This window comes from Pleurodeles waltl, unplaced genomic scaffold, assembly GCF_031143425.1.
Source record: "Pleurodeles waltl isolate 20211129_DDA unplaced genomic scaffold, aPleWal1.hap1.20221129 scaffold_39, whole genome shotgun sequence".
NCBI classification, from domain to species: Eukaryota; Metazoa; Chordata; class Amphibia; order Caudata; family Salamandridae; genus Pleurodeles; species Pleurodeles waltl.
The window spans coordinates 1987061-2006530 of record NW_027150097.1 but is presented as its reverse complement, the minus strand read 5'-3'; the positions used below and the strand labels follow the sequence as shown (position 1 = coordinate 2006530).

The window sequence follows — 19470 nt, the reverse complement described above, 5'->3', positions numbered from 1 at the left end:
CACTGGCCACTCAGAGCTGTCCATTGTCCCCTCACACCTCTGCATCCAAGATGGCAGAGGTCTGGGACACACTGGAGGAGCTCTGGGCACCTCCCCTAGGAGGTGCTGGTCAGGGGAGTGGTCACTCCCCTTTCCTTTGTCCAGTTTCCTGCCAGAGCAGGGCTGGGGGGATCCCTGAACCGGTGTAGACTGGCTTATGCAAGGAGGGCAGCATCTGTGCCCTTCAAAGCATTTCCAGAGGCCAGGAGAGGCTACTCCTCCCAGGCCCTTCACACCTATTTCCAAAGGGAGAGGGTGTAACACACTCTCTCAGAGGAAATCCTTTGTTCTGCCTTCCTGGGACCAGGCTGCCCAGGCCCCAGGGGGGCAGAAACCTGTCTGAGGGTTGGCATTAGCGGTAGCTGCAGAGAAAACCCCGGGAAGTTAGTTTGGCAGTACCCGGGCTCTATGCTGGAGACCCAGGGATGCATGGAATTGTCCCCCCAATACCAGAATGGTATTGGGGTGACAATTCCATGATCCTAGACATGTTACATGGCCATGTTTGGAGTTACCATTGTGACGCTACATATAGGTATTGACCTGTATGTAGTGCACATGTGTAATGGTGTCCCCGCACTCACAAAGTCTGGGGGATTTGCCCTGAACAATGTGGGGGCACCTTGGCTAGTGCCAGGGTGCCCACACACTAAGTAACTTTGCACCTAACCTTCACCAAGTGAGGGTTAGACATATAGGTGACTTATAAGTTACTTAAGTGCAGTGTAAGATGGCTGTGAAATAACGTGGATGCTATTTCACTCAGGCTGCAGTGGCAGTCCTGTGTAAGAATTGTCTGAGCTCCCTATGGGTGGCAAAAGAAATGCTGCAGTCCATAAGGATCTCCTGGAACCTCAATACCCTGGTTACCTAGGTACCATATACCAGGGAATTATAAGGGTGTTCCAGTGTGCCAATGAGAATTGGTAAAATTAGTCACTAGCGTGCAGTGACAATCTTAAAAGCAGAGAGAGCATAAACACTGAGGTTCTGATTAGCAGAGCCTCAGTGATACAGTTAGGCACCACACAGGGAACACATACAGGGCATACTTTATGAGCACTGGGGTCCTAGCTAGCAGGATCCCAGTGACACAGGCAAAAACAAACATATGTACAGTAAAAATGGGGGTAACATGCCAGGCAAGATGGTACTTTCCTACAACATCCTGGACAACCCCTCCGGCTGCAGTACATCTTTGATCCATTGTTCAACACAGCTTTTCATCGGGGAGCCCTCCGCCCACTCCGGGAAGCCAAGGAGGCGCACGTTGTTCTGCCAAGATCTTCCCTCCAAATCCTCCTCTAATGTTCTGACAGTGAATGTGATCCTTGCCACCTGCTTGCGCAATGTGCCCACTTCTGTTTGTAAGTCCACAATAGACCCCTGCGCCACCTTGACCTTATCAGATACCTTGCAAAGGTCAGCTCGCAGAAGGTTAACCTCCACAGCCACAGTCTCTATCTTCCCCTCCTCAGCGACTCTCCATCCCTGTATGGCAACCAACAGTTCCGCAAGTGTGGGCTCCCCCTGTGTGGCCGGCTCCTCCAATGCCTCTCGTGGACCTCCCAAGTAAGTCTGCCTCTGCGAAAGTGAAGTAGAGGTAGTATAGTGCTCCATCGTGTTACCCTGCGACGGCGCAGCCTGCCAATGTCGCCCCATCCTACCTCCAGGTAGGACGACAGGATGTGGTACCACCAGCAGTATACAGATCAACTGTTCAGCCCGAATGGGTACCGCACGGGCTCCCAGACACCTGCACAGCCCACTGCAGCCTAGGGTGGGTCAAAGGTGCACCCCACTCATAGAATCCCAGGTCCGAGACCCCTGCTTCTCCACTCACGCCCCAATAGCGGAAAAGCAAGCACCCCACTGCTGCAGGAAGACCATCCATCTGGACCAAAATCAGCCCCCCCATTCGCCGCTCGCCAGCCGGCAAAGGGTAGACCTTCAAGTGGCTCCCTTCATCTGAAAGCCCCTAGCAACATCCAGGGCTGTTCAGTCAGGGCACCACCTCGCTTCTGACAATGGATTGGAGCAAAGCGACACCTGTCTCCTAATCAATTTGAATGGTTCACAAACGTCATGTGGTGGTGCCTATAGGGCATATAGATTCACCCACCACCGGGGCTCCCTCTGTAGTGGAGTGGTCTTACAGTAGGCAACTCTCAAGTAACAGAGACCCAGTGGTCAGGAATCTGGGCAGGCATATAGTTTGCATGCAGGCAATAAAAGTAGTACTGCTGAAATGTTGGACGTAGCGTTCACAGCAGCAGTGTGTTCCTTTCATTCACAGAATCCTTGGGCCTCACCTTAGTGTACTTGGATCTCGGATAATACAAGTGGTGACCGTGAACCCCGTGAGGGGATGGTGCTCTAGAAGGAGCAACACAGATAGGAGACAAACCCTGCCGTGGGCAATGGACCCAAAAAGATCACCATTTGCTGTCCGTGCGGTCTGTGGTGGATGTAGCCCCACTGAAAGGAGCAAGGACTCCCCAGCGGGGCGGAAGGAAAAGCAGGGAGCGAGTTACTAGTGCTGCGTCTCTTTCTTTGAAGGGGTTCTCAGCAATACTGGCTGTGCAAGGAGCATGGCAGTCTTTTTGCCCAGGCAATACCGGGGATGACACAGGGCCAGCAGGCGCTCCCTCTTTATGCGCTCCGACCGTGGCGACATGCGCTCATCGTACGCACTCCCATATTGCGCTCCGTTTACATGATTAGCGGTCCAGGAGCTCCATTTTCTCATGGCAGCAAGTAGTCAACAATAACGTCCAGGCCAGTAGGGAGCCGCTGATGTTCAGCAGTGTCGAGGGTGAGGGTGAACGCCAATTCAAGTGCTCAGTATGACGCAGCAATACGAAAAAAACATTTCTTCGCACCCATCCTTCCTCATCCCTGGCGGTGGCCAGAGCGCAACAGTGCCCCACAGTCCGTCACTGCTCCAAGGCAGCACAATGCAACTCAGGTAGGATCCGTGAGTGCGGTGCATAAAGTCCTCCTTCCCAGGTATAGGCGGTCCAATACACCTCTCACATCCATCCACTCTCACCTTGCATCTGTCCCCCTCCTCAACACCGTCTGTTGACACCTATGGAACCGTGTCCAAGTGCGACGCTCATGCAGCGTCGTCTGGAAGGACCTCTCCACACTCCCACTGCTCAAAGGGGAGGAGATGCCCGGCCCGAGCAGGCCCACGCCGAAGGCCTAGCCAGGGACCCCTCGTGGCAGGTCGCACGGGTCTCCGCACTCTGATCTGTTGCGCTGCTGTCTACATCTGTGTGATCCTCCAGGTCTCAGTCCGGTGGAGCGACCCCAGGACATCCGTGGGGCTGGATGTCAAGGATTATGCAGGATATTATGTTGGGGCTCAATGCGGAGAGCTCTCAAAACACGTACGCTACAGCCGCCATCTTGGCCACGCTTCATACTTGCAGATTATATGTTTAAATCATAGTATAGAATAGTGACCTATGAACTGTCATCAAGAGCTGCATGCAAACTCCAAAGTATAGATTAGAGCAGTGGTTCCCAACCTGTGGTCCGGTGACCCCTGGGGGTCCACAAGGCCTCCTCAGGGGGTCCGTGACTGCTTAAAAAATTTAATAATATTAACAGATTATCAACCAATCAATCAGTTTTTGTAAGGCGCGGCTACTCACGTGTGAGGGTCTCAAGGTGCTGAATAGGTCCTCAGCTTTCAGTAATGATTCAATGGGGGGGTCCCCGAATTCCAATAATGATTCAGTGGGGGTCCCCGGGTTCCAGTAAGAATAAAATGGGGGTCCACAAAAGTAAAAAGGTTGGGAACCACAGGATTAGAGGGTTTTGACTTTTACCCAGTCTTTCATTTTCCTAATGTTGCAAAAAGGAATCATTTAGTTCGAAATTAGAGTTATCCAACGGTATCAGCTGCTGAGGGCCGGCATTAGAGCTGGTGGCACCTGGTGTGACAGTGTTTGTTGGCACCCCCCACTTCTGCCATGGATTACGGCATTACCACCCTTTAACAGTGCCCCTCAAGACTTCATACCACTCTCTCATATTTATTCAATTCGTTTTTTAGCACCATTCATACCAGTGTTGGGTGTGAGGGCACTTTTACATCACACACACATTACACGGAGGCAATCACTTGTGTGTGCCAGTCAGTGTATAGGAAACGTTACACAGGAAAGAGGACTACAAGTTGTAGGAGTCACATGTCATCCATACCGGTAGGCAGTATAGTTTAGAAGTGCTTGGTCTGAAGAGCCACAAACTCAGAATTTAAAGCATAACACCATGGTGGGTGGTTCTTTTAAATAATAATAATTAATTTTTGTGCAGTGGATGCGCCATGGATAATCAGACTTTATATTCACTTTCTGTGCTTCATCATATGGTGTTAGAACCAACATCGTTACAAATATGAGTTCCTTTCAGGCTGTGGTACTTGCCAAGCACATCAAAAGCACAACTACACAATGGAGCTGGAAGCCAGGGTTACCATGTAGTACCGTCGAATACAGCTTGAACATTCTGGGGCATGTTTACAAGAAAGTGGCGCATCAGCTATGATGCGCTGCTTTTCTTGCACCCCCCCTCACCCCCCCCAGCATCACCACCCTAGCGGCGTATTTACAATACAACGTACCATGGCACACTTTAGCACAATAGTGTCAACATTTTTTATACTATTGTGGTGCATTGGTCGACTAGCGCAAAAAATGATGGCGCTATTACAGCAATGCTAACGCTTGGGGAGGCCCAATGGAAACAATGGGAGCAACACTTTAATGCCTGCCATGGTCAGGGGGTAAAAACGACTGGAAAAATTACACCGTGAAATCTGGTCAATTTCACTGCGCCATTCTTGTGGGCCTCTGAATGGTGGAAAGCCCCAGTTGCATACATTATGTCTGGCGCGATGCAAGCATTTGTAAACCAGTTTGTAAATCTGGCACCGGGAAAAGGGCCTGCTTGACATGTAAAAAAAAAATTCCGCTAGGGCGTCGAAAGGAGGCGCTAGGGCTTGTAAATATGCCCCTCTGTGTGTTATAATGACAGTGAAGGGAGCCTCAGTTACTCATTGTGGCCCTGGTTCTGAAAATGGCTGAGCTCCCATTGATGAAAGCGGACATGGTTCCGCCCCTGGTGGTTGTAGGTGAAGTTTTATTTTGGTGTTGACATGGTGTTTCACATTGGGGACGACGTTGTGACTCCCCAACATCAGTGGGGTGAGAGTGGGTCTCCGCGGGGTGGTCCTTGGGCGTTCCACCAAAGGCGAGGACGCGTTACTGTTGCCGTGTGGGGTGAAGATGCTTTCTGCTCCACTGGGCTTAGGTTAAAAATAAGTGTTCACAAAAATGCTTCTTTCCAAGTAATAAGAAACGTCATTGAAAATAGTCGTCCTCTGCGTTCAGCTGAGCTCTGAAAATGGATAAATGGAAAAAGCAGAGAACTGCAGGCTCCAGCGAGATATAAACTCGCGACCCCTGGTTTACAAGACCAGTGCTCTAACCCCTGAGCTATGGAGCCAGGTGACAATATGAATGACACTGTAGTGCGTCACGAGGGAGCTCACTCGTGAGTGGAATCAGTGTTCTTGTTTCCTCTGGGCGTAGACTCAGCACGGACCAGGCAGAGAGGTTTGCGTCAGCGGGGAGGAGGCAGAGAACAGGCCCTGCAGGATGTGACACTGTCCAGAGAGGCCCCTCCTGACTGTACAGAGTGTCAGTCACCACAAGAGAGACCGCCCGGCTCTGAAGCTGTAGCTCTGCACATTTAGAAACGTCACAGATGAAAGCTGAAGAAAGTTCAAAGGTCAGCTGGATAGAATCATATGGGTGCAGAAGTGTTACTTCTACGTCTGCATCTAAGCAGTCATTCATTAATCTAGTACCGTTGGTGCTGCGCGTCCTATTTAATTTATTACTTTTTATAAGATTTTTTTTCTATCACGAAGGCTCAAAATTAACCAGAACATACACTGAGGTTTAAATGAAAATATTGTTTTTTAAAATCTATTTGCATTTAAGCCACAAAGCAATGCAGCAATCTTCATAACTGTATGGGAGGGTGCGTGGGTGGTTCGGTGCTTAAATTGAGCCGGTGGTTTCCTGTGGGGGGGGACACCGGCACTAAATGTCTTTAGGAGTACCCTGGTATTCTGTGCGCGCACATTTAATTGCAGCACCCGCATGTTTCAGGGCACAGCTTTGGGCATGATGATGCGACAGCAACAGAAGAGTGAGTCCCGGCACTTCTGAAGCACCGCGGATAGAGCTCAGTGCGCTGACACTAACAGAGACGGGGATATAGCTCAGTGGTAGAGCATTTGACTGCAGATCAAGAGGTCCCTGGTTCAAATCCGGGTGTCCCCTTCACCCTTTTTTTTAAAAAAAAAAAAGGAAATTTCAAATTATTATTTGCAAATAAAACTGGATATCAACAGTAGTTCAGTGTTTTCAATCGGTCCCTGAAAGAAACATCCACTTTTCAATCATGTTTTCCAAGAACTTGACGCCTTTTCTAACTGTTGTCATTTCCCTTTGCTAAAGTGAAATGTGTTTTTCAGCTCATGGCTTCCCTTCTTTACAGAGGTGACGAGACCAGCAGTAGACTGCGTGAGATGGGTGTCACAGGAGTGACTGTCACTGGTGAGAGGGTTTGGAGAGCATGCATTCACTCTCGTGCAAATACGAGTCTCTTTACACTTCGTATACACACCAGGGCCACTATCTGCACAAATCCAGCCTTCACTCAGTGCCACGGTGACACACGTCAGCATTTTACAACTGGCATGGGGGGAAGTTTGTAAATAAAAATGGGGAGGATGTATTTTACCCTTGACTTACGCTGTTGTAGAGGCAGTTTCAGGCGGGGGCAGCTAAAATAAAGACATTCATGGATTAAAAATCGGGAGCGTCCCGTCTGAATCGGGTCTGTTGTCATGTATGTGTTCATTCCACTAACATGCCAACACTGGTAACAGTAACCAGGTGAAGTTCGCCTAAGATAGGATTTCAACTTAGTTTTAACTTTTAATTTGTTTAAACAAAATCGTACTTCATGCTTAAAAGCAGGGAATCCATTATGTGTTTAACTAAAAAATAATGTCTATTGATCTGCAGTAAAATGCTCCACACTGAGCTATATCCCAGTGACTTTGCATTTTAAATTAGTTTCTGATGAAACATGAAGTGAATTCAATGCTCATTTCTGACGTCATTTAAACCGCAGTGTATGTCTTGGTTAATTCTGAGCCTCCACGATGAAAAAACCTTATAAGAAGTCCTAATTTGAAGAGTCAGGGTAGTGTTGTGTGCGCATCACCAGTGGGACCAGAGTGATGGCCAGCGGGGGGGGGGGCGCAGCTTCCACTTGCACAGAGCAGGGCGGGGTGTTTTGTATTGCATTGAATTGTAATAGTATTTATATAGCGCTTACTACCCCTGACGAGTCTTGTGAGTGACTCACACCGTCCTAGTAACACCCTTCCCTCATCCCCACCACCCGCCTCCTCCACAATTTCCCAACATGGCCACCCCTCGAATTAAGTCTGGAATTAATTGCTACAAAATCATCTACCCTCCTAACCTGACCAAAACTGCAGCAAAACGTTTCAAGCATAACACCATTGAATGTTTCCCCGATTCCCTTTTTGTCGATCAGTTTTACAATGGTCGGTATGGGGGGCTCAAAAACGATCTAATTTTCTTCACGCACGACATACCCTCTTGGTCTACCAGCTTTTACAATTCCTTTAACGTCACCTCCTCCTCCTCTATCCCTCATGGGAAACAGCTAAAAATTTCCCCCTCTGCGTGTTTTAACGGCTCCCTCACTATCTCACTCTATAACAACGGCACTGTTATGATACAAGCCAAAGACACCGTTCTCTCTCTCTTTGACCGCCTCTTCCCTTCCCTACTCCCCTCCCCTGCGACCGGGCTATCCCTTGACTCTCCATCCAGCTCCACCAATTACTTCCTTTCTCCTCCCTTGACCCCCCCACTCTCCAACAGGCTGCACCCTAGGGAGGCACAGGCCGACCCTCTTCTCTCCCCTCGGACCTCCCCTCCTATTCTTTCCCCCTCACAGTTTGCCCCTCCCCTCTTCACTTCAGCATTACCTCTAGCTAACACGCTCCTCGTCCATTCTGCACCGGTCCGGCACTCCATTCTCATCTCCTCCCCCCTATCCCTTTCGGCCACCCCCCTCCATAGACCACCTCTCCTCCAGCCCTCTCCCCTTGTCTATGTTCCCTACGTTCCCCTTGTTCCCTCCTCCTCTCTGCTTTTCCACCCACTCCTCCCCTCACTTTGTTCCCCGATTTCCCCACAACTACATTCCATCTCTCTCCCTCCCCACTCTCCTTCAGCAATGCTGTACTACCCCCTTTCCTCCCCGGGTAACCCCTTCCCTCCCTCGGTCCGAGCAGAATCACCTCCTTTCTTCAACTTCCCTTTCTCCCAGTCCCCCCCACTCTGCCTGATACCCGCTCCCTCACAGCCACCTCACTTAGCGACCAGGTCCTATCCAACCCCCTCCCCTCCCTTCCTTCCAAACCTCCCTAATCCCTATGACTCCTCACACTCCTCCCCTCTCCTTCCGCCCCACCGCCCCACTCCTCTCCTTCCGCCCCACCGCCCCACTCCTCTCCTATCGCCCCCTAATTTTGCCCTTAATTCCTATCCTTCTTGCAATGCCAACAACGACAACTCTCCTCTCACCCCTGATGCACCAACTCCTGCTCTCATCCAAAACCTTTCCCCACCTCTGAACCCTATACCCCTACTCCCCTCCCGTTCCCCCACCTCTCTCTGCCGTACACTGCCTAGTGCACCCCCTCCTGTTTCCTTCGAGCCACCCAACATGCCGTGCTCTCCCTCACTCTCTCTGGAAAATAAGCTAGGCTCTCTAATCACCGCCATCTCCCAACTTGAAGCAACCATTTTAGTTTTAAGCTCCAAGATCTCGACTTTCCCACACACCTCAATTCCTTTGACAACCACTCACCCTTCCACGAGATGCACCTCACCCCCACATCCCATTATAGCTAAGCATAGCCTGTCGTCTGCAAATCCACACAAGCACTCGAATGCCACCCTTCCTTCACTTTCACTTCCCAGTAACCCTGTTATCTACTCTATTCCGACCATCTCCTCTGTCAGAACCACTCGCCCACCTAAATCCCGAGCGCCCTCATATAAGTACAATATCCCTATCACCCCTCATAGCCCAAGTGCCCCCATCACCAAAACAGTTGTGTCAGAGCTGCGCTGTTTGCTCCACAACTGCAGATCTGCAATAAAACACAAACTTGAAATCTCCGATACCATCAACTTGCACAATATTGACATGCTCTTCCTCACAGAGACCTGGTTCAATGATACCTCTCACTCTATGTTTGATCTCCTGGTACCCACAGGCTATTCTATACTTAGAAATGACAGAATTGACAAAGTTGGGGGAGGTGTTGCAGTCATCTTTAGAAACTCCCTTCAACTTAAGGCTCTTCCTAACAGCTCCTTCCACACTTTTGAATGCCTATCTCTTGAGCTTCAATTGCACCACCGCGCACCTCTCAGATTCCATGTTATTTACCACCCACCTGGTAGCAGCCCTTCGTTTATGGAGGAACTCACGGACTGCATCAGCGACCAATACACGCAAAGTGACAATCAGATCTTCGTGGGTGACTTCAATGTCCATTGGGGCTCGCCTCAAGACACCTATGCGAATCTGCTGGCCACCTTCCTCTCTGCAAACGATCTTAGCCAACACTGCACAGAAACAACACACTCTAAAGGCTCAATCCTGGACCTTGTTATTTCTAAAGCAGGCTTGCTGACTATCGCTACCCCTATCCATGTAGACTGGTCAGACCACCTCCTCATCCCATTCTCTATTCACCTATCACACTCTATAACTCTTGGCCAGCCCAAGAGGGCTACTTCCTGGTTCCGTGACACTAAAAATATTGACCTCAGCACCCTCTGTGACTCTGCTTTGCTATCACTTCCAAGGCTAGACCCGGACCTAGATGTTAACGAACTCACCTCCCAATGCCTCACAGTCCTTGCAGTCGAAATCAATAATGTTGCTCCGCTCCAAAGCAAAAAGAAAAGGCCCACTCCCTCAGCACCTTGGTTCAACAAATCCCTCTATGAAGAAAGGAAGTTCCTAAGAGCCCTTGAGAAACAATGGAGACAAGCGCCCTCCACTGAAAATTTGGCCACTCTTCGTTTAGCAAGATCCAAGTACCACAAGCTCATCTTCCTTGGAAAAGCGTCGCACTACAAATCCCTCCTTGACTCAGCCAAAAATAGACCCAAAAAACTATTCGACCTCATCAAGAACCCAAACAGCTCTCACCCAACCTCCAATTTGGAAGATTCCACAAAGAAAGCAGCGGAATTCGCTGTATTCTTTGACGAAAAAGTAAAATCACTTGTAGATCAGGTCATTCATCCTACCCCTACAGAGGAGCGCAAATCCTTAACCATTTGGCAAAACTTTGACCCCATCTCTGACGATGCTCTCCTTAAATGCATCCTCGATACAAAGCCCTCTAACCACTCTCTTGACCCCATCCCTAGTGCCATTGCCATTGACTTCTATACTAATTCTCTTTCCTACTGGACCACTCTGGTCAACCTCTCCCTCAGTCAAGGCTCCCTTCCTGTGTCCTTCAAAACTGGGCAGGTCACCCCTCTGCTAAAAAAACCCACTGCTGATGCGAACGACCTCAACAATTACCGTCCCATCACCAACCTACCCTTTCTTGCAAAAATCACAGAAAAATGTGTAGCGAAACAACTCTCTCGCCATATCAAGGAAAATGATCTTCTTGACAATTTCCAGTCCGGCTTCATTCAAAACTGCAGCACTGAAACAGCCCTGCTGCTAGTGATTGACGACGCGCTGCGGATACTCGATTCAGGGGAGTCGTGTCTTCTAATTCTTCTCGACCTTTCTGCAGCCTTTGACACTGTCAATCACAACACTCTCCTAAACACTCTTCAACAGAGAATGGGCATGGAGGGCACTGTGCTCAAATGGTTTGCCTCCTTCCTCTCTGATAGATCCCAAATGATCAAAATAGCGAACAGTCTTTCAGCTCCTTTAGCGGTCAGTCAAGGTGTTCCTCAAGGCTCCATACTGGCACCCACACTGTTCAATCTCTATTTAGAACCGTTGGGAAATCTCCTGAGTAAATCCGGGATCCACTATCATCTATATGCGGATGACACTCAGATCTACCTCAAGGTGGCCTCCACTCACGATCTCTCCTTCCTTAGCTCTACTCTCGACTCCATTCAAAACTGGATGGTAACTCATCAACTGATCCTGAATCCCTCCAAAACAGAATTCCTCCTCCTCTCCTCCTCACTTTCTCATCCCCCAGTGCAAACATGGATGGATCAGATCAATCTAATGAACAATAAGCCCATCATTGTCGAGAGCGCAAAATCCCTTGGTGTCACTCTCGACAAAAAACTCAATCTACTCTCCCACATCGACTCCATTGCAAAGTCTGCTCGACACCAACTGCGCCTTCTTTGGGGGATTCGTCGCTTCTTCCCGGAGTACGACCTTAAAACCCTGGTCCAAGCGCTGGTTCTCTCCAGATTGGACTACTGCAACTCTCTTCTTACTGGCCTTCCCAAATCCCACCTTTCCCCCCTGAAGTCTATTCTCCATTCAGCAGCTCGTTTCATATATGGGGCCAAAAGAAGCGACCACATCACACCCATTTTATCCACCCTCCGTTGGCTTCCCATAGAGGCAAGATCTATCTACAAAACTGCATGTATCACCCACAAAGCCTTGCACTCCTCCTCCCCTCGCTACCTGGTGAATAAACTGAAACTCTCTGGGGGCTCCAGACCATCACGTAATGCAGAAAAGTTACTGCTTGAACCTCCCATTTTCAAGAAGGAAAGATTGATGGCCCAATCCTTTTCAGGCAACGCGGTGAGAATCTGGAACTCACTTCCACCTCAGCTTCGGACCACCACCTCTTCCCAGGCCTTCAAAACTGACCTCAAAGCTCTCCTCCTTCAAAGACACTTCCAAATTAAATTCTAGTTCTCTGTTTCCTGAAGGAAGTCCTTCCATTATAGGAAATTCTGTTCTCCACGCCTATAGAAGTGCCTTCCCAGGGTGTTTTTGTGTTTTGAGTGTCTGCCATTTAGTGCAGTTTTATACCTCTACCTGTATTTTGTACTCTTTTGTATCTTGCACACGGCACCTTTCCTTTTACAACGTATCATTTGCTACCTCTTATATCTTGTTTACTTTTGATACATGCACAACGGCCACCACTGCCTCATGTAACAGAACTATTGTTTGAGTGTTTTGAGTGTCCACCATTTATTGCAATTTTTTTTTTACCTTTACTTGTACTTTATGTGCTCTTGTAACCTGCACACGTCACTTTTTCCTTTCGTAACGTATCGTTTGCTACCTCGTGGACTTTTTTGCTCTTGATACTTGCACAATTTTCACTATTGCCTCATGTAATGTAACGTTTGTTTTTGTAACAGGCTCACTTGTAATTCTTCTCCTCTTGTATCTCTACTTTGCCTATTGTGAAGCGCTCTGACACCCTCGGGTATAGTCCGCGCTATATAAAAACGCATTAAATAAAAAATAAAAAAAAAACACTCTGTGCAGTCGGTGGGGCAGTCTCTGAACACGGCACCTCATATCCGGTTCTGTCTGTGATGCTCCCTTCACTTCGCGAACCTCTATCTGGGTAACCACCCCCACCCTGAAGAGAAGGATCATGCACAGTTCACCCCCAGGTGTGCTCTTGAAAAGTGTACAAGTTATAACTTTAAAAAACAAGCATTTGCAATGCAACGGGTCTCGTGTTTGCTCGTGTTAGAGCTGATAGCGTTGTAAACTCCTAACACGACTTTTCACTGGTAATGAAACCTATCGGCAAAATTGCATTAATGTACTAACTGGAAAAAGTGCAATTAACTGTGAAACAGGGTCGATATTATGTAAGGCGCTCGACTTCTGCCAAGCAAGATCGCGCTGGGAAAAGAGAGAAAAAGTAGTCCACGAGCCGGACAGAAAACAGCGAGCCTCGCATGTTTTCTGTACTTGGTCGATGCGCTCGAGGAGGGCTATCCACCGGAAAAGGCATGACGTGTGCATGCCTTCGACTAATGAAAGCAAGCGGATTTTAATAGGCAAGCCCACGAACCAATGAAAAACACGGACGTGACGTGGACAGGGCTCCGAGCCCTTTTTAGTTACAAAAGCGTCTCGCTTAGCGAAACGCATGTGCAAGCGCATGCGACTCAGGCTCAACCCTAAAAATTAGCAACCTGACTTTTTCTAGTTTCATCTGCAACCTGCCTTTTCAACTACACGCATTTCAACATCTTAAAAAAGGAAAGCAGGAGATTTAAAACACATAATGGGGAGAATGTACTTTCCCCTTTTGATTTTTATTGAAGCAGAGGCCATTTCTTGCGGGAGTCAGTCAAAAACACAGCAGTTACTGGCTACAAAACCCGGGAGTCCCCCGGCTGATTCGGGCCTGTTGTCATGTAGGCCACTACACTGCTCCTTCCTCTCTCTTCTGAGGTGTATATTTACCCTAAATACAATAGTTAAACTTGAAGTTATTGGTTTGACTGATCATACTCACGTTTTTAATTAATGGAATTATCTCATCAGATGCGTCTTAATGCGCTCCCAGAAGCATGCATTTATTTCTTTAAAGGTTTTTTTTTATTATTAATTAGTGTCAGCTTGCTGCACAACTAATTAGATTAAATGAACAAACACTGGCAAAGCCAATAGGTCTCGCTTTTGAAACCAATTGGCTTTGCCAGTGTTTTTTAACCATACTGTACATCATCCCCGATGTTGTGCATCATCATCAAAGAAAACAAAAAAACAGGCCTGATGATGTGGAAGTCGAGCTGCTTTGTACTCACAGGCAGCACCAGGCAAGCGCCTAGAAAATGACTAAAGCATGTTTTTCTTCAAATTGACCAAGGTGGATCAGAAAATAATACAAAAAATCAATGGAAAGCGTTTTTTTTAAGCCCAGGTGGAGAGGGAGGGTGGGGGAGGCAGGTGTGGGGAAGCATCCCGGGTAATGCAGGTGGGAGCAACAACCCGGAGGGTGGAGGTGGGTGAAAGCAACATGGAAGGCATTGGTGGGGGAGAAAGACGAAGGACAAAGTTAAGGGGAGAAACTACAGGTGAGAGAGCAGCATGGAGCAGACGGGGAGAAGCGCACGAGCGAGGAAGCAGCCGGAGGCAGGGGAATGTTACCCAAGTGCACCATGGAGGCTGGGTGCCAGAGAGCAACACGCGGTGTAATCAGGGGAGAGAAGTACACGTGGAAGACAGCTAGAAAAGACATGCACTTTCATGGAGTGCTTAAGCCAGAAGAAAAAAGTAGTGCATGAAAAACATGCATTGGAAGGATATCAGTAATACATCCATGCTCCAGAGGAGGGACAAACACAAGAAGAGGAAGGAAAGCCCACACAAGCTAACAAATAAAAAGAAAGCAAATGAGAGTGACATGAAAGCCAACCAGTGGTAAGCAATGAGCAGACAACAGGTCTTTTCACCAGCAGACAGCTTGCACTGTCTGGTAGTTGAGACCTATCAATGAGTGGGAGGAGTGAAAGCTGAAGAAAGGACATACAAACAGCACGTAAAACATATGCAACAAAAAGAAATGCAATGAAAATGACAACTCTGAAGAAAGGCACGGGAAGACCACGAAAAGCGACAGTGCACAGAAGCAGCTTGTACGTAAATTAAACATTCAAGAGTGAAGGTTTTTTTTCACCTTTTTATTTAGAAAATTTAACAAAGCTCTCCCTAGGCTTATATGGAGAGAGCTGTACAGAAAAAACAGAGAAATGGACACAACTTAATTTGAAAATAAAAGAAAGTAACACAATGATCCTGTGTAGATGGATTTAGAAACAGAGACATTGATAGAAACTGCATAGAAGATAACATCAGTCATATACAGAGAGATTCATACAAGACTGTCTGTAATAGAAGCGCCTCGAGGTTTGTCTTGACTCTTTTTCTTTTAGGAATGTTCTGTGTTCTTGTTGGAAGGTTCTGAAATCAGTCCTTATATTCTAATGTGTATCACGGATCCTATTTACACATACTACACGGTCACTGTTCTAGAATGTGCCCCACACCCCTTTTTTTCAGGGGTCATCAGAAGCGACATCTCAAGCCTTGCAGCGACCTTCCTGGCAGCTCCGAGGGTGGTCAAACCAGAGACATCAGCATTCAGGCTCGGCTCTAAGGGCCAAAACACGAGCCGAGCCGACAAAGAAACGTCATGTTATTACTGTGTGTCCTTCTCTCATTCTTCCTCATCTTGTGATATGTCCTCCTGTTTTACTTTCCCATATTTCTGCCCCTCTCTCTCTCTCTCTCTCTCTCTCTCTCTCTCTCTGTGAGTTTCTGTCCCCTCCCCCTTTGTTCCATCATTTTCTCTCTCCTCCATCTCTCCCTTTATCTTTCTTCCTCTCCCCCTTCTCTCACATTCCTTCGGTTATGCTCTCAGCTCCGTTGCTTCTCCTTTATCTTCTGCCTTCACCCCTCCCTCCCTCTTTGTCTCTCCATGTCCTTCCTTTCAGACCCTCAGGGTGGAGCAGTAACAGAGCACGATGATATAGCACGGGGAGCAGGGATGAAGGATGAAGGTGTAGGTAAATAGTAGATGAGGCATAGGACACTGGGATATAGCTCAGTGTTGGATCAGTGAGAGAGGACGGGGGATATAGCTCACTGGCGGAGCAGTGATAGGGATATCGCTCAGTGGTAGAGCAGTGAGAGAGCACTGGGATATAGCTCAGTGATATAGCATGGGGATGTAGCTCAGTGGTGGAGCAGTGATAGGGCACGGGGATATAGGTCAGGGTGGAGCAGTGGCAGAAGGCGGGGATATAGCACAGGGGGTAGCAGGGATGAAGGATGAAGGTGTAGGTAAATAGTGGATGAGGCATAGGACACTGGGATATAGCTCAGTGTGGATATAGCTGAGTGTGGATGAGTGATGGAGCAGGGAGGTATAGCTCAGCGTGGAGCAGTGAGAGAGCCTGAGGGATAGAGATCAGTGGTGGACCAGTGATAGAGATCGAGATATAGCTCAGTGTGGAGCAGTGATAGAGCGCTGGGATGTAGCTCAGTGTGAGTAGTGATAGGAACGCGGATGTAGCTCAGTGTGAGTAGTGAAAGAGGACGGGGATGTAGCTCAGTGTGGGGCAGTGACAGAAGTGCTGCTCAGTAGTGAAGCAATATCAGAAAGGAAGGTTCTGGCCCGAAGGTGCAGCACTGATCCAAGACTGAGTCACAGTGGGCGCTGAGGAGGGGATATAGCTCAGTGGAGGGGCATTTTACTGCAGATGAGGAGGTCCCCCGTTTTAATCCGGGTGTCCCCTTCACTTCTTTTTCATCGTCCCATTTCACATTATTTTTTAGCTAAACACATAATGGATTCCCTGCTTTTAAGCGTGAAGTGCGATTTTGTTTCAACAAATTAAAAGTTAAAACTAACCTGAAATCTTATCTTAATTGAACTTCACCTGATTACTGTTACCAGTGTTGGCATGTTAGTTGAATGAACACATACATGACAACAGACCCGATTCAGACGGGACACTCCCGATTTTTAATCCATGAATGTCTTTGTTTTAGCTGCCCCCGCCTGAAACTGCCTCTACAACAGCGTAAGTCAATGGGGAAAATACATCCTCCGCATTTTTATTAACAAACTTCCCCCTATGCCAGTTGTAAAATGCTGACGTGTGTCACCGTGGCACTGAGTGAAGGCTGGATCTGTGCAGATAGTGCCCCTGGTGTGTATACTAAGGGTAAAGAGACTCGTATTTGCACGAGAGTGAGAGCATGCACTCCAAACCCTCTCACCAGTGACAGTCACTCCTGCAGTCTACTGTTTGTCTCGTCACCTCTGTAAAAAAGGGAAGCCATGAGCTGAAAAACACATTTCAATTTAGCAAAGGGAAATGACAACAGTTAAAAAAGGTGTTAAGTTTTTTGAAAACATGATTGAAAAGTGGATGTTTCTTTCAGGGACCGATTGAAAACACTGAACTACTATTTATATCTAGTTTTTAGCGAATAATAAAGTGAAATTTCCTTTTTTTTAAAAGGGTAAAGGGGACACCCGGATTTGAACCAGGGACCTCTTGATCTGCAGTCAAATGCTCTACCACTGAGCTATATCCCCGTCCACAGCCATCATGGCGCACTGAGTTCTATCGGCAGCGGTCCACAGGTGCCAGGACTCAGTCTTCTGTTTTTGCTGCATCACCATGTTATATCCTCCCCCGTAACATCGCACTAGCACTGAGTACCATCCTTGTCCTGTCTCACTCAGCTATATCTCTCATCCATACTCACTCCACCACTGAACTACATCCCCGTCTCTTCTCCTTTGCTTCACTCACTCCTCTCTCGCTGCTGCACCTTCAGCTATAGCCTCTAACACTGTGCTGCCACTGAGCACCCTTTCCGTGCTCTCCTACTCCGCCTCAGTGCGCTACACCCCTCGTGCACTTCTCTCCCTGGCCACACTCCGTCTTGCTCTCGGGCCTCCATGGTGCACTTGGGTAACATTCCCCTGCCCCCGGCTGCTTCCTCGTCCCTGCGCTTCTCCCCGTCTACTCCACGCTGCTCTCTCACCTGTAGCTTCTCCCCCTTAACTTTGTCCTTCGTCTTTCTCCCCCACCAATGTCTTCTCCCTCCTTCCCCTTCCTGCCCCCTCCGGGTTGTGGCTCCCACCGGCATTACCAGGGATGCTTTCCCACACCTGCCTCCCCTCCACCTGGGCTTAAAAATCGCTTTCTACTGATATGTTTGTATTATTTTCTGATCCAACTTGGTCAATGTGAAGGAAAAAATGCTTTAGTCATTTTCTAGGCGCTTGCTTGGTGCTGCCTGTGAGTACAAAGTAACTCGGGTTCCGCATCATCGGGACTGTTTTTTTGTTTTCTTTGATGATGCTGCACAGTATGGGTAAAAAACACTGGCAAAGCCAATTGGTTCCAAAAGCGAGACCTACTAGCTTTGTCGGTGTCTGTTGATTTAATGTAATTAGTCACGCAACACGCGGACACTAATTAATAATAACAAAAAAAATGCAATAAATAAATGAATGCTTCTGGGAGCGCATTAAGACGCATCAAATGAGATAATTCTATTAATTAAAAACGTGAGTATGAACGGTCAAACCACTAACTTAAAGTTTAACTATTGTATTCAGGGCAAATATACACCTCAGAAGAGCGAGGAAGGAGCAGTGTAGTTGTCTACATGACAACAGGCCCGATCCAGCCGGGAGACTCCCGGGATTTGTAGCCAGAAATGGCCTCTGCTTCAATAAAAGTCAGCGAGGCAAAGTACATTCTCCCCATTATATGTTTTAAACTTCCCGCTTTCCTTTGGTGAAATGTTGAAATGCGTGTAGTTGAAAAGGCAGGTTGCACATGAAACTAAACAAAGTATTTCCATGTTTTTTTAAAGTTATAACTTTCTTCTACGCTTTTTATAGCATTGTCTGGTTGCTCCTAGAGGCCAACCGGGAGTCCACGGGCATCCGTCTACTAACAAAGAAGCTCTTCGCAGAGTAGGCTTTCTAGCGCTTCTGTCGCATTTGGGGTTTTGATGTTGCCTTGTACTTGGCTCAGGTTAAAAAACAAAGTTGAAAACTGTTTTCAGGAATAGTTCCCTCTAAGTAGAAACAAAAGGACATTAAAATAGTCAACCTTTGCCCCGAGCCAAACTTTGCAAATGAATAACTGCTCCAGAAAACAGTGTGATGTGGAAAAAGTATGCGAGGCCCCAGCGAGATTTGAACTCGCGGCCCCTGGTTTACAAGACCAGTGCTCTAACCCCTGAGCTATGGAGCCAGCTGACAAGGAGTATTCGGGAGAGCCTGGGATGGAAGAGGTGCGCACACCTGTGGGTGAACTGTGCATCATCCTTCACTACAGGGCGGAGTTACCAGAAGAGAGGCTCGCCCGGGGAAGGGAGAGTCAGAGACAGAACCGGATGTGAGCCCTGTTGTGTCCAGAGACTGCCCCGCCCACTGCACAGAGTGTGAGTCACTCACAAGAGACACCCGCCCCGCTCTCTGCAGGGGAAGCTGCCCCCCCCCCCCGCTGGTCATCACTCTGGTCCCACTGGTGCTGCGCACACAACACCTTCCATGACCCTTCAAATTAGGACTTCTTATAAGGTTTTTTCATCGTGGAGGCTCAGAATTAACCAAGACATACACTGCGGTTTAAATGACGTCAGAAATGAGCATTGATTTCACTTCATGTTTCATCAGAAATTAATTTCAAATGCAAAATCACGGGGATATAGCTCAGTGGGGGAGCAGTGATAGAGCACGGGGATATAGTT

The 19470-nt window shown here is 48.0% G+C and overlaps 4 non-coding genes across 4 annotated transcripts; 1 reads left to right on the top strand and 3 right to left on the bottom strand.

Moving 5' to 3' along the window:
• Positions 1-5486: 5486 nt before the first annotated feature.
• Positions 5487-5559, bottom strand: TRNAT-UGU (transfer RNA threonine (anticodon UGU)). The gene has a single exon. It is a non-coding gene; the product is annotated as a tRNA-Thr (tRNA).
• A 773-nt stretch (positions 5560-6332) lies between these two features.
• Positions 6333-6404, top strand: TRNAC-GCA (transfer RNA cysteine (anticodon GCA)). Its single transcript has one exon. It is a non-coding gene; the product is annotated as a tRNA-Cys (tRNA).
• A 10814-nt stretch (positions 6405-17218) lies between these two features.
• Positions 17219-17290, bottom strand: TRNAC-GCA (transfer RNA cysteine (anticodon GCA)). Its single transcript has one exon. It is a non-coding gene; the product is annotated as a tRNA-Cys (tRNA).
• A 1608-nt stretch (positions 17291-18898) lies between these two features.
• Positions 18899-18971, bottom strand: TRNAT-UGU (transfer RNA threonine (anticodon UGU)). Its single transcript has one exon. It is a non-coding gene; the product is annotated as a tRNA-Thr (tRNA).
• Between the last annotated feature and the right edge of the window lie 499 nt (positions 18972-19470).